Source organism: Salmo salar, chromosome 20, assembly GCF_965601325.2.
Source record: "Salmo salar chromosome 20, fSalSal1, whole genome shotgun sequence".
Taxonomy (NCBI): domain Eukaryota; kingdom Metazoa; phylum Chordata; class Actinopteri; order Salmoniformes; family Salmonidae; genus Salmo; species Salmo salar.
The window spans coordinates 50,388,137-50,402,831 of record NC_138310.1 but is presented as its reverse complement, the minus strand read 5'-3'; the positions used below and the strand labels follow the sequence as shown (position 1 = coordinate 50,402,831).

The window sequence follows — 14,695 nt, the reverse complement described above, 5'->3', positions numbered from 1 at the left end:
CTTTACCCCACCCACCACCTGATCAATGAGTGCTAAGGTTCAGGAAAGAGAAGGAAACTGTGTGTGTCTGTCTGTCTGTCTGTCTGTGCTTGTGCTTGTGCGTGTGCGTGTGTGTGTGTGTATGTGTGACATGGGAGTGCAAGGCTGAGCTGAGAGGATGAGGAAGGAGGAGATGGGAAATGAGAGTGTGATGTTTTTAAGTAAAATATATTTGCCGTCAGGTATTGATCAGGTGATCAATTGAAGCAATTAACGGTTGAAACAAGTTTGCTGAGCCACCGTTATTCTCTCCTCAAAGCACTCAACGCACAATGCATTGCAGAGCCTCATATGAAAAATGAACGAGGATCCCTTTCATTGGGAATATATCAAGTGCAGAATTACAAGAGGGATGCAGCTCTCACACTCCAAAGACTCAAGGCTCACACCTACTGGTTATGTTGTGTTCTCTCTGACACATGGACTACTCTTTGGCCCTAATAGAAAAATAGGGCTAGGAGAAGTCATATGCCGTATCTGTGAGAGAGAGGGTGAGAAAGAGAGAGGTAGAGAGATAGTGAGAGCGAGGTAGAGAGATAGTAAGAGAGAGGTAGAGCGGTAGTGAGAGAGAGGTAGAGTGGTAGTGAGAGAGAGGCAGAGGTAGAGAGATAGTGAGAGCGAGGTAGAGAGATAATGAGAGAGCTAGAGAGATAGTGAGAGAGAGGTAGAGAGATAGTGAGAGAGAGAGAATGATAGACAGGGAGAGAGAGAGAGGGTGTGTGTGTGCTTGCGTGCATGCTTGCTTCTCTCTATTCAGCTCATCTCTTTTTTTATTGAATTAAAAAAGCGGATGTAGTAAAAAGTTGATTTTAATTACCCTGGGTATTATTTCACTGGACTGCTGTTCAGAGGTATTAAAATTCTCCACAGTAATTAGCCAGCAGAGTAAATTGATATGGAAGATATTAAATCAATGATAATTTCATAGTGAGCACATTATATGTGAAATGGCTGTAGTGCAAGTCTGCTAGATAGATTAATAAGATTACATTTTTTAGGTGTGGGATAAAGTTTCCTTTACGCTTTAATGCCACAAAACCCAGAGCTTTGGCAATAAACAATTTTTTATCCAATACCCTTTATCCTTTTGTTTTGGATTTGAAATTATCTGAGAATCTCAAGAATGGGGCAATATCAGTCCTTGGAGACACAAATGAGTGATTAGCACTTGACAGGCTGCGGGTCATATCAAAGTGTTGACGAAGTGACTTAGAAAATTAATGGTTTCTGAGATGTGAGCGAGAAGCTCAGAATTCTCAGTCACTCTCTCTCCTGTCCTCAATCTCAGGCTATGTGAATCTATTGTGCCTTTGGATATTGAAGCACGAATGAGCAATGGATATGCCATTACATTTCCTTGTCACCGAGATGAGATTGAAAACTGCATTCCGACACACACAGAAAGAATATGACGCACTCTGAAGCAAAGCTAGAATGATGTGATTGGAACTAACATTAAAGGGAGGGAGAAGCACAAGATCTAAGGCGTGAATAGAACCTTGTGGTCCAGAGACGGGCACGTTCGCAAGAAAGCTAGCTCCCTTGGGTGAGTGGTAATTGTGCTTATGCCCCAGTCATTACAATACAATGGGGTTAGTGTGTAATGTTAATGCAGTATGAAAAACTTAACCATCTCTGGTTGCTATGCTGCTGTAGTTGGCAAATAAACACACATCCGTCTGCACATACATATGCATACACACGAGATATTCAATAATCCAGTCGTTTTTAGAAGACCTAATATATTTTGTTCTGCCTGAAATGAGGCTGTGCTCCATGGCTAATTGCTTCTCTTTCCAGGTGTCTGCTCCTACATGACTGGGCCACTGTGCTATTAAACAGGCTCATTAAAACCTCATGTAGTATCAAGCCTCTCTTCACCTGGACGTGATCGCCTTCGGCTGCTCATCTCTAGACCTTAGCCATTATACAGTACATTCGGAAAGTTACGGCCTTATTCTAAAATGGATGAAATCGTTTTTTTCCCCCTATTCAATCTACACACAATACCCCATAATGACAAAGCAAAAACAGGTTTAAGAAGTTTGCAAATGTATTTTAAAAAAAGGGTCGTTGTCCTGTTGGAAGGTGAACCTTCGCCCCAGTCTGAGGTCCTGAGCGCACTGGAACAGGTTTTCATCAAGGATCTCTCTGTACTCTCCTCCGTTCATCTTTCCCTCGATCCTGACTAGTCTCCCAGTCCCTGCCACTGAAAAACATCTCCACAGCATGATGCTGCCACCACCATGCTTCACCGTAGGGATGGTGTCAGGTTTTCTACAGACGTGATGCTTCGCATTTAGGCCAAAGACTTCAATCTTGGATTCATCAGACCAGAAAATCTGAGAGTCCTTTAGGTGCCTTTTGGAAAGCTCCAAGCGGGCTGTCATGTGCCTTTTAGTGAGGTGGCCTGATTGGTGGAGTGCTGCAGAGATGGTGTCCTTCTGGAAGGTTCTTCCATCACCACAAAGGAACTCTAGACCTCTGTCAGTGACAATCGGTCACCTCTCTGACCAAGGCCCTTCTTCCCCGATTGCTCAGTTTGGCCGTACGTCAGCTCTAGGAAGAGTCTTGGTGGTTCCAAATTCTTCCATTTAAGAGTGATGGAGGCCACTGTGTTCTTGGGGACCTTCAATTCTGAAGACATTGTTTGGTACCCTTCCTCAGATTTGTGCCTCGACACAATCCTGTCTCGGAGCTCTACGGACAATTCCTTCGACCTCATGGCTTGGTTTTTGCTTTGACATGCACTGTCAATTGTGGGACCTGATTTATACAGGTGTTTGCCTTTCCAAATCATGTCCAATAAATTGAATTTACCACAGGTGGACTCCAATCAGGTTTGCTTTGTCATTATGGGGTATTGTGTGTAGATTGGTGAGATTTTTTTTTATTTGAATACATTTTAAAATAAGGTAACGTAACAAAATGTGGAAAAGGTCAAGGGGTATGAATACGTTCCGAATGCACTGTAAAGTATGTAGAGGCAGGTATGGCTACTGTAGGTGTGCACTCCCCTCACATGGGACACACATTCCTGTTCTATTAGTCTGAGAACAAATTTGATTGCACAATAAATCCTGGCCATGTTTCCAAACAGTCAAAGCAAACATATTCCACATAAGAAAACACTGTGATGAGGTATAATGGGGATTAAACAATGCAGGGTACCACAGTGCTCCTCTACTGTCCACAATGGATGCAGTACCTCTCCAATTTCATAGCTACATATTGATGAAAGCCATTGATTGAAAAAGGAGTCAATTTGCCTAGCTTGTGCCATAGGCCGGCACTATACTGCAGCGTTAAGGATCTGTATATTGCACCTGCGGCTATAGTCTAGACTAGTCTGTGTTAGTGGGTCTAACTGGTATCCTTGGAGATCATGGCCATGATGGTCTGCTGGGGTGGGATGAGGGTCAGGAGGAGGATCACTGACCTTTATCCTGCAGGCTCTCACAGGGGAAGCGAGAGGAGAAAATGGGGTGCACTCTTGTTCATTAGCCAGAGCAGCCATTTGTCCACGTCTTGGCGTAATAGTGAGACTACCTCCAGGCCACTGGAGCCCTGCTGATGGATGGCGGCGGTTGAGAAGGGAAGCATCAATCGTCTATAGGGCCCTATCATGGTCCCATCATCCTCCCACTAGGCCGACACTGAGTGACATCGCAGGGACGGCCTTACCTTGTCCCTGGCAACCATTTGTTTTGTCTACCGTTGACCTGGCTCTAAGTGGGAGGATGGAGCATGGAGAACCAAGCAGCGTTGGACTAAGTGCACCTTAGAAAATGGTTGACCGAGGAAGCACGCGAGAGGAATGCTTATTGCTTATTGTACATGCATTGTCAAGTAGACACATTGGTAAAAGATTATCTCACACATTACACATTTTTGATTTCGCATTGATCCTCGTTCAACTAAGCGCGCGGTCACAAAAGAAGACGAAAGCAGTTTAGATTGAACTGCATATCAACCTTTCATCAACCAACCAGTAGGGACTTAACAATCTATGTATTTCCATGTACTATTTCTGAGTAATTTCTAATGGATAACGAGGCTGTTAGCCAGCAATAAAGGCAGACAGCTCAAGAGAGTATTATCCTCCACATTAATCTCCCCTCGGCAGATCTTAGACACCTCTATTGCCTCTGGTGGAAATATGATCTGGAGGGTAGTGCCCGCTGTTGTGATTTACGAGCTGGAGGAAAAGGTAATCATGACCTCTCTTCCACACCCAGTGTCTTGTCTCCTCGCTGATTACTCGCTGATGTACAATGTCAGCAATGATGGTGTTATTGTTTTGATTTCTTGCCATCGAGAATCTCCTTTAACCAGGGGTGACCGACCCATCATTGCATTCATCTTTAGAACAACAACATATTTACTGAGTACTTTCACTGTTGCCAGCTCATATCATTACCGCACACCTGTGTAATGGATGCAACAACATTCTTTTCTGTAATGATGTCAACCATGGCCTATTTCAGAATGCATAAAACTAAGCTTGTCGGCTCCAGACACTGACTAATGTGGGTCGTAACCCACTCAACGGGAGAGTATGGGTATGTGTGCACATTGAAGCTTAGAGCTTAGTGTTAAAAAAAAAACTCAGTCCCACTTTAAACAAACAACTACTGTATTCATAAAGGTTTTGGAGCAGGAGCTGCTATATAACATTTTATACAGCAAGACAAGCATACATTATTTGTGAAGAATATGTCATGAGTAATGCTCTCTAAAGCCTTTATAACTAGCTGTTTGTTTAAGTTATGACCAAATGCTCCAACCTCTCCAATATTGTACATTAAGGGGAAAGAGAGAAGGAAAGAGAGAAGGAGGATGGTCGAGGTGAAACCGATGGCTGGGCTTGGCAGCCATACTCAGTAGGAGTGAGGGTGGGATCAATAGTGGAGGAGACTACTGAGGGTCAGTGGGCAGCTAGATCACAACAGAACAGCCAGCAGCCCTGAGGAGGTATTGAGGGCCTGCCAGCTCACTGAGAAGGGCTAGCAAGGCCTCACTGCATGTGGATCAAACCGTCATCAAAAGGGGATTAGGACCAAAGCTGTGGTGGTGATGGCCACACACCTTAATTCACACAGAGGGACATATGATTGTAGACCTGATGAACAGCCAGTTCAACTAATCCAAAAGTTATACCATACTCAAGGACATCCTGAATATCTGAGAGTAAGCCTTTGTTTGAAAACAAAACATTATACATACTGTATAATTTCATTACACATGTGTTATATCATTTATTTCCATTAAGCAATTGCAGGGCACCACTCTAACCAATCATGAGGCAAAAATAAATATAGTGAACAAACAATGATACAGAAACTCTTTTCCCATCTGCATTGGTAATTCCAGCAAATTTAACCTACACACTAGTTAATTAACTCACATTTATGCATGCATAGTTTTTATATATCAACAGTTAGCCTAGCGGTTAGTGTGTAGGGCCAATAATGGAAAGGTCCCTGGTTTGAATACCTGAGCTGAAAAAGTGAAAATCTGTTGATGTGCCCTTGAGCAAGGCACTTAACCCTAATTTGCTCCAGGGGCGCTGTACTACTATAGCTGTAAAACAACACATTTCACTGCACCTATCTGGTGCCACCCCATTGAGTTTGGTTTACGCATTCATTTCATGCCTATTGCGGATGGGAAATGCCACCCTTTCTGCATGAGTTCTGCCCACATCTGAAGACGCACTGAACAAAAACCATAAGAGTTCATCAACCCGACTAGGCTACTGAGTGGGGCCCGTACATTTCCTCTTTAACAGTCCCAAAAGAGGATTACACTGGCCCAAAACAATGAAAAAAGAAACCCTAGCCAATTACAACAGTACAGTATAGGCTACAGCCGCAATGCTGTAGATTTGCGGTTCACACAGAGTCTATTTTTATCTTAATGCTGACAGCAACCATCCCACTGTTCATACAACGGTGATCAAGATAATTGGGGTGCCATTTATCCACGGTCTCGCTCAAAGACTTAGACATTTTCCCCAATGATGCCTTATAGAGCAATGATGGTAGTAACAGTATGCAATCTATCCATTTTCTCCCCTTGCAATTCCCCATTTAAAATCTGGATAGTGCCCCAGCATGGGGACACTCTTTACAGAAGTTGAATCAGAGGGCGACATTTACAAACCCTGAAAGCAGGGAGGAGACTGAAACTAGTGAGTGTGGCTATTTCAGGTTTATTTCCATGTGGGGTAGTTCCGACCAGTTATTTAACATGTGCCTAGTCTTCAGCTTTGACGGAATGAAGGGAAGGCTGGGAGAATCTCCCTTGAGCTATCGCTGCGTGTGTATTGTGTTTGACAGCTTGCTGGATGCCAGACTCTATGGATCAAAGCAGGCTGTAACAGTGAAGCTAATCCATTATAACCTGATCTGCCTCACAAAAGAGCAAGACTATGGCCCTGTTAGGTCCCTACCTTCTCACTGACTCCAACTTCACAGCTGCCTCAAATGTTAACAGACACAACAGGACTGCACAGCTCTCACTTATCACACTGTGGGATAGTCAAGGGCATGAACCGTTGTTGAGTTGGACTGGGGAGGTGTGGTCTTGACTGGGGAGGGAACGAAGAGAGAGCAGATCCGTACGCCTCAGAATGTCTATTCCACCATAATGGGCTACTCTGTTCTAATTCTCACCCTACTGACAGAGAGCCCGCTCTGGGCAAGGCACAGAACACCAGACAGCCTGAAGTAGCCAGGTACAAATGCATTTTGGTTGGCACCAGCCATGTCCACCTAATCCCACCCATGGGCTACGGGTTGGAACACACACACACACACACACACACACACACACACACACACACACACACACACACACACACACACACACACACACACACACACACACACACACACACACACACACACACACACAGACACACATACAAGCACACGAACAAACACACATGCACACGCAAACATGTGCACACACACACACACACACACACACACACACCACACACACACTGCTAGAAATGTGTCAACATGTTTTTTCTGAGCTACAGCAATACATAAACAATAACCTAGACTGAAACAAACAAACACACAAACAAACACACACAAAAAAACACACGCACACACACACACACAGTTCAGTCCCTCCCCAAGGAGGCACAAACACTAACACCAGGCAGCAAAAAGCGGCCTGCAGCTATTGACTGGTCAAAATAGGCATCTGGGCTTTTTATGAGGTTTACAATGAAACCTGCAGATTGTACAAATTAGGCCAAAATGAAATCATAGACCATATGAATGAAAAAAAATACATTTAATTGTTTTATTATAGGCCTATCTTGTCTATTAGTCTACAGGGTCTGAATATTATTGGTAGCCTTTCATATTCAGTTCACCAATAGTCATCATCTATGCCACATACAAACCCATCCATATTTGGCACTAGAATAGGCCACCGCAGGTGCTCGCTGGCCTAGAGGCAAGGCTGTCACAATGCAGACCAAAATGCTAATTAGTGCACGTTAGACACACGTCATATTTCAGAGAGGCTATCAGATTTGTGTCAGATTTGACCTTCAAATCGAATGACGCCCTAATCGATGATGCGTGAAGATTGCCGATTTAGCTGTGTTTTAATGACATTGTAGCCTAGATAGAAGCATACTCACTACATGTCGTACATGAGAGTATGTAGGCTAGGTGCTGAGTGGCTTTGTGTCTGTGTGTGAGGCCGTCTCTGTGAGAGTAAGTGTGTGGGTGTGAAGTGATATAAAGTAAAGCACCTTGTAATGTTCCATATGACCGTTATCGTTGCACACACTTCGCCCGAATCACTGCTATCTATTATCTCTTGTTAGTTTATGCAGCAGATAACGAATATACTAATGACTGTTCATTTGATCATGATGCAGCGTAAAATACATTATATCAGCGCCCTCCAGCTCTCAAAACCGTGAAGTTTCAAGGATACCGTTCCGGGAGCTCTCCATTGTGTTGAGAGTCCGTACATACAGCCAATCCGTCTAGTGAATTCAATGTTAACGTTTAGAGAGCTGTCCATGGAGCTGAAAAGTATTACCCAGCCACTTCGGCCAGCGGTAAACAGTGCTAGTTCTGATTTCAGCGTAGCCTTACCAACCACATTCCTTGCTGTTTCTTTCGCCCCTAAGCAGTATTGTACAGGACTATAGAAGCTATTCACTGCAAGAATGTTGATGACACAGAAGCAAATTAAATATCCCTAAAATGTGTTCTCAATCCAACAGAGCCAACGCATTCCAGTGCGGTCAGAATTGCAGGCAGCTCTGGCAACCACCAAGCACAAATTTCGTAAATGACACCAATTAGGCCTAAACATGTTTTAGTGTTACTCTATTTTGTACATCATTGAGACACTGCATGAAATATGTTGCATTGATAACGTAAATATGCTATACAAAACACACATTAACATACTAATGCATTATTGGTTAGAATGGAAAACATTCTCATTCGTGCACAAATCGGCTATATTTAATCAAATGAATGTCAAATTTTAGATTGCATATGTTGGCACAACGATGGCGTTGCAGGCTATTATCGGTAGGGCATGTCGGTAATGTCGGTAATTCTTCAACTAATAAAAATGCAGCAACGTTCAGGGAGGGCTGTTCTCATGCGAAATTGCATCCCAAGTGGCAGAAACCGACGTTTAATTTTCGAACACATTTTAAATATGATTAATGCATGATCAATTAGCCTACCTTTTTGGTTTGAGCCCTCTCTCCGGTCCCTCAAAGTCGAAAGATCCCGCTGTCGAACGCACGGTGCCTGGCGATCAGCGTCCAACTTTGCGCTTCTGTCCTCACACAGAGGGATCCGCTCTTGCCCAGGGTGAAACTGAGGCGGCGGAGGGTTGCTCTATAGCAACGCCAGTCGGGCAGCGAAGGGAAATGTCTGAGCGCGAAAAGACGCACACCCAGACAGGAGACAAGCTTCAGGTACCGCCAACGGTCACAGGTATAGCAAACACTCACTGGAAAACACACAGGAATAACAAATCTATCATTGAAATACTGGAAAGCTACTATTATAAGGTGGTTTTAGTCAATCTCTTCGGTTTCATCTGTGCTGGGTAGCAATGCCTCTTCCCACCTCTGTTGCAATGCACAATGTCCTTGAATAACATGCTGATCACATTTATCCAATGGTCCCTGGCACGACGTTCTTTTGAAACGTGATGTTTTCCGTTCCCCAAAATATCCAAGAAATCATACAATTGTTAGAAACACACTCCAGTGAATTGAGACAGACGGTACGTTTATCCAAAAACAATCACTCGTGCATTTTGGAGAAAGATTATGCAGTAACCTTTAACTTTGTCCACAATACAAGGTGCAGGCGTGTCCAGTGTTGCTCCAAAATCCATAGCTGGGTTCCTACAACCTCCTACAAACCTATCATTTTTTTTATCCATCTATTTAAAATAAAACAATAGCCTATCAAGTGAAGGAGTATCCTTTATCAAGGAATTACAGAGCTCTCGCTTGATATACGTCTCAATGAGGTTATTGGGCGAATGACAAACGACGTTGAATGATTTACTCGACAATTCGCCCGGATGGCTTCTGTGGATCACCCCTAGGTGAGCGAGCGGGTGGGGTGAGATGCAATCTCAGCTCGGGACTTGCAGCGGCACGCCCAGTCCGATGTCCCTCTTCCTCAATCCCTCCAGCGAGTATTTTCCGCGTCGCTCTCTGTAGGCCTACTTTCTGACCAAGTAAGTAGCTTGCAGAGAGAAACTCATCTTATCCACCTCCATGTCTTCATCTGAAAACCTTGAATTTAGTTAAAAGAGGTTGCATTGGGAATGTCATGTAATAGGTTTCACTAAAACATCAGATGCAGAGAGGGAGGGAAACGGAGCTGTGCACGGGAGGGAGGGAGTGATGCACTCACTGGTGGCTATGCACTTGTGAATTTAAATGAGCTATGCACTTGTGCATTTAAATGCAATACATTCAGCTTTTTAATGTGTAGCCTAATAATGATCCCAGTCCCTTATTATTTTAAATCATGATGTTTCCTTGGTCCTTGTAGGCCCTCAATAAGACTTGATTCTGATGATTAGGCCCAGGCTATATCACTGTCAACATATATCTCTAATTGTTATTAATACCATTACATTAAGTCTGTAATATTTAATTATTGCATTATTCTATTTATAGGCCTGGCAAAGGGTATCATGTCTCACCCAGGAGAGGTTGGCACAGGAGGCTACATTATTTCCAAGGTGCAGGATTTAGTGAATAAAGTTGCAGAAAGTAGCGTAATCATGGACTAATGCAGTGCTCAAGACCAAATATGTGCAGATAGAAATACTCCTCAGATATTTTATTTCATTTCATGAAACATGGGACCAGCACTTCACATGTTGCGTTATATATATATATATACAATGAACCAAATTATAAACGCAACACGTGAAGTGCTGTTTCATGAGCTGAAATAAAAGATCTGGGGAGTATTTCTGTCTGTAATAAAGCCTCTTTGTGGGGAAAAACAACATCTGATTGGTTTGGCCTGGCTCCCAAGTTGGTGGGCCTATGCCCTGCCTGGCCCACACATGGCTGCCTCCCTGCCCAGTCATGTGAAATCCATAGATTAAGGCCTAATTACTTTTTTTCAATTGACTGATTTCCTTATATGAACTGTATCTCAGCAAAATATTTGAAATTGTGAAATTGTTGCATGTTGCATTTATATTTTTGTTCAGTGTCTATTTGTTATTATACATTTTCTTAATAAGAAAAGACACATAGGCATAGTGTCACTTTGCACTTAAGAAGTAGTAAGAATAAATTGACTTAAGTCATCCCAAACTTGACATAACATAGCCGAACATATACATGTCTGTTTCCGTACTTCTCATCAGAAGAGAGAAACCAATTGACTTAAAGGCCCAGTGCAGTCAAAAACTAGATTTGCCTTTGTTTTATAAAGATTTCCACACTGTGTGGTTGGACTAATACTCTGAAAATATGGTAATGCACTTTTATTGTATGAGCTATTTAAAAAGACTGCCTGAAATTTCACCCTGTTTTGGTGGAATGGAGTTTTGGCCTGCCTGGTGACATCACCAGGCGATAAATTAGTTAATAGATCAATACAAACAAAAGTTCCAAACCTCTCTGCCAATAACAAACAGCTAGTTTTAAGTTTTCCCATCTCAACTCAGACCACTCCCAGACAGTCCTAGAAACATTCTTGCTGGAGGAATTGCTCTTTTGACCATTTTAAATAAAATCAATCAGGGTAAGGTATTTTTTTTTGTTACCCAGAAATTATTTGATAGTGAGATAGAAACAGCTGCATTGGACTTTTAAATAGCCTCTGTGTCAGGAAGCCCTCGTTAGCGGAATATGCTATCCCCACATATAAACAGCTGGCGTCAGATAAGAATGTTATCACCACTTGTCCTTTACATGTTGACACAAATCAACTGAATACATGCATTTGTGCCTGACAAATGGAAACAAGCAAGTATCAGGAAATAAAAACATGACAATAAACATTATTGTGTGAATTAACAACTCGTCTCAAAAGTAACCCCCCCCCCCGACCCCGCCCCTTGCTGCATCGACAATGAATATGCTCATTCCCAATTTATCTTCTTAATCCTCAATTAACATATAAAAAAAATCCCCATTATATCCGGCTGTTTAAGCTACAAATATATTTTTTGTCGTTGTTGTTGCATGGGCTGCATATCAATTCACCGAATCCACCTATGTCGGCCTTCTGTATCTGTGGTGGAAAGTGGCAGAGCTACAGCGTTATTTGTCAGACCCTGAGACATTCCAAAAATCTGTCTTCTCACGAAAATATCTGTAGTGTCAGAACAGACTAATATGAACAACGGCACCAGTTTCCAAAAGGAATGGAAGTATAGAAGTAGTTTTGTGCCAACAAAATATACAGTATCTCCTAAATATAGGATAGACACTTCAAAACCATATTCCTTATGATTTATTTTTTGACCGTCTGTTTCATCATTTATAAATGTGTTATTCAATGCATTTCTATGGGCTATAGTAGTAAAGGCCAAATTCAATATTTTATCAAATATTTTCTACATAGCAACATCATAACCAATTCCTCAAAATAGTAACTTGCTTAATTAAAACAGTCAGAATTAATCCAAGATAAATCAAGAAATATCTAATTAATTTAGACGTTTTTGCAGAGGAGGTCAGTTACACAATTGTATATCTAGCTAAGGCGTTTGGTGCAGTATTTCTCAAGTAAAAACATTTGTATGAAAAAACGAATCAGTGTGGAAAAGTCTGGTTGTGTGCTCAGTACTGATTTCTGAGAACAATAACATGTCTACAACTCCATCATCTGCAAGCTGTGAAACTATTGTAAAATAAAGCAACAAGCTACACGCTGTTCATCTCTGCCCAAATCACTTGCTGGCTGGCTCAATTCCAACTCAATGTTTGTCAATGAAGCTAGCAAGTAGTAGCTAGAAGGCACATTGAGCAGCCAGGCCACAACCAGCTTATCAAGTCACTGGCGAGTAGCAGCATTTCGTTTTTTACAACTTTCTCACTATCTGTTACAAGAGTGTGCATCTGTCTGGCAGTGTTTCATAGGGAATCATGTTACAAAACAGGCTGTGAGGCGACACAAGATGCTCGTGAATGGCTTTGGAATATTGACAAGTTGCAGTTGGGACACAAGTGCACTCTGATCATCTCAATTCTAATTTTGCCCAAAAAAGAGTCAGACTCGAGTGATAGACAATATTAAACACATCAGCAAGTGGTCACTCCATAAAGTGCTTAGGGCCAAGAGTTATTTCAATATAACATGTAAACATGTCTGAAGCGCTGCGTAATGGGCAGGTCTGTCTCCATAGAGCTCTATTAAATTACTTCTAAATTATTTCTAAAACTGTCTGGCTAGCTAGCTAACAAACATAACAGTGCATGTAAATTCTTCAAATTCATTGTTTTCAGTTTTGGGAGTATTGAACTAACTACAGTACATGTAGTTCAACTAGTAATTTAATTACATGTTGCCGTTGCTTGGTGGTTGAACTAAATTCAAATCTTGGTAGTGTTTTCAGTAGGTAATAAAACATTTTATTTCTTTTTTGCCTTGTAGTGGTGTAGCTAAGTACTGGAACTACATACTACTTTTCAGCAAAAATAAAATATGGGTGAAGTAGGCAAGAATTTCCTTTCTTTTTCACCATCAGACCTGCCTAATTCTCACTAGGAAACACTTTTTGTGTTCCTAATTCTCACTATTTGTGTTTAATAGGCTAAATCACACATTCTGTTAACATCTGACTAGAAAAAAATCTGTTCTTGCAATATGTAGTTTGACCTTTTAGAGTTAGACATGATAACTTTTCACAAAGTAGTTTGTAATGAACTATTTTTCCTAAGTATCTTCAGTTAAAGCTGGAATATGTAACTTTTTGGTTGACCTGCCAAAATTCACATAGAAATGTGAGTTATAGATCTGCCATTCTCATTGAAAGCAAATCTAAAAAGCTTTAGATCTGTTCTATGTGCACTATTTCGATGCTTCCCGTTTTTTTGCATCTTTTACTTTCGGTTTTGTACACCAGGTTCAAACAGCTGAAAATACAATATTTTTGGTTATGGAAAATATATTTCACAGCAGTTTAGATGGTACAATGATTCTCTACAACAGGGTGTCAAACTCATTCCACGGACGGCCGAGAGTCTTAGGGTTTTTGTTTTTTTCTTTCAATTAAGACCTAGACAACCAGGTGAGGGGAGATCCTTACTAATTAGTGACATCAATTCATCTATCAAGTACAAGAGTGAAGCGAAAACCTGCAGACACTCGGCCCTCCGTGGAATGAGTTTGACACGTGCTCTACACTGTACTTTCTTGTTTTGTCATATAAACTGAAATTAGGCCAACTATTAGAATTTTACCAACCAGAAAATAGGGGAGCGATTTCTGCATAGTACATCTTTAAGTAAACTGTATATTTCTTAAGGGTAGTTTAGTGTAGCTTAACTTCTTCCAGGGTGAAGTAATTGGTAGCTTGCTAAAATACAGTATATTTTCAGAATTGCTTCCCCAACACTGATTGTTTTAAACAATATCTTATCACAGCCCTGGCAAACAATGGTTAATAACCAACTACCTGAGCAAAATGGCTGGCCTTTTATCCCATCTACGTCTGTCTCACTGTCTGGAGGTTCTGGCTGCTATGATTGGATAGAGCGAGCTTAGTTCATAAAGAGCAATCAGCACAGCTGCTTCTCTCATATTAGTGGGCACTGGGCAAGTGGACATGAACGTAATCCATACCCAACTCTCCAGTAGGCTAAGTCGTGACAAACTCACTTACAAATGCAGTTTTGGAAGAGAGTGACTTTATGACCAAAATTATCCTATTTACACTTTGTAGTACATTTTGAAACTAAAATTCATGTTTCTGACTCATATCGATGCAGTAGAAGTTGAAGTTGGTTCTAAGGTAACCTAGGCAGCGATACACTATGCACTGGGCACAGATGTCAATTCGACGTCTATTCCATGTTGGTTCAAAGTGTCACGACATCCGCCGAATTCGGTTCCTCTCCTTGTTCGGGCGACGTTCGGCGGGCGACGTTCGGCGGTCGACG

At 41.8% G+C, this 14,695-nt stretch overlaps 1 protein-coding gene across 1 annotated transcript in view; it reads right to left on the bottom strand.

Moving 5' to 3' along the window:
- The window catches only part of LOC106580728 (leucine-rich repeat and fibronectin type III domain-containing protein 1-like protein), a 135,552-nt gene extending 125,656 nt beyond the window's left edge, over positions 1 to 9,896 (bottom strand). The window contains exon 1 of the mRNA XM_014162071.3: positions 8,780 to 9,896. The gene's annotated coding sequence lies outside the window, so the exon portion shown is untranslated. The remainder of the gene's footprint in view (positions 1 to 8,779) is intronic.
- Positions 9,897 to 14,695: the final 4,799 nt, after the last annotated feature.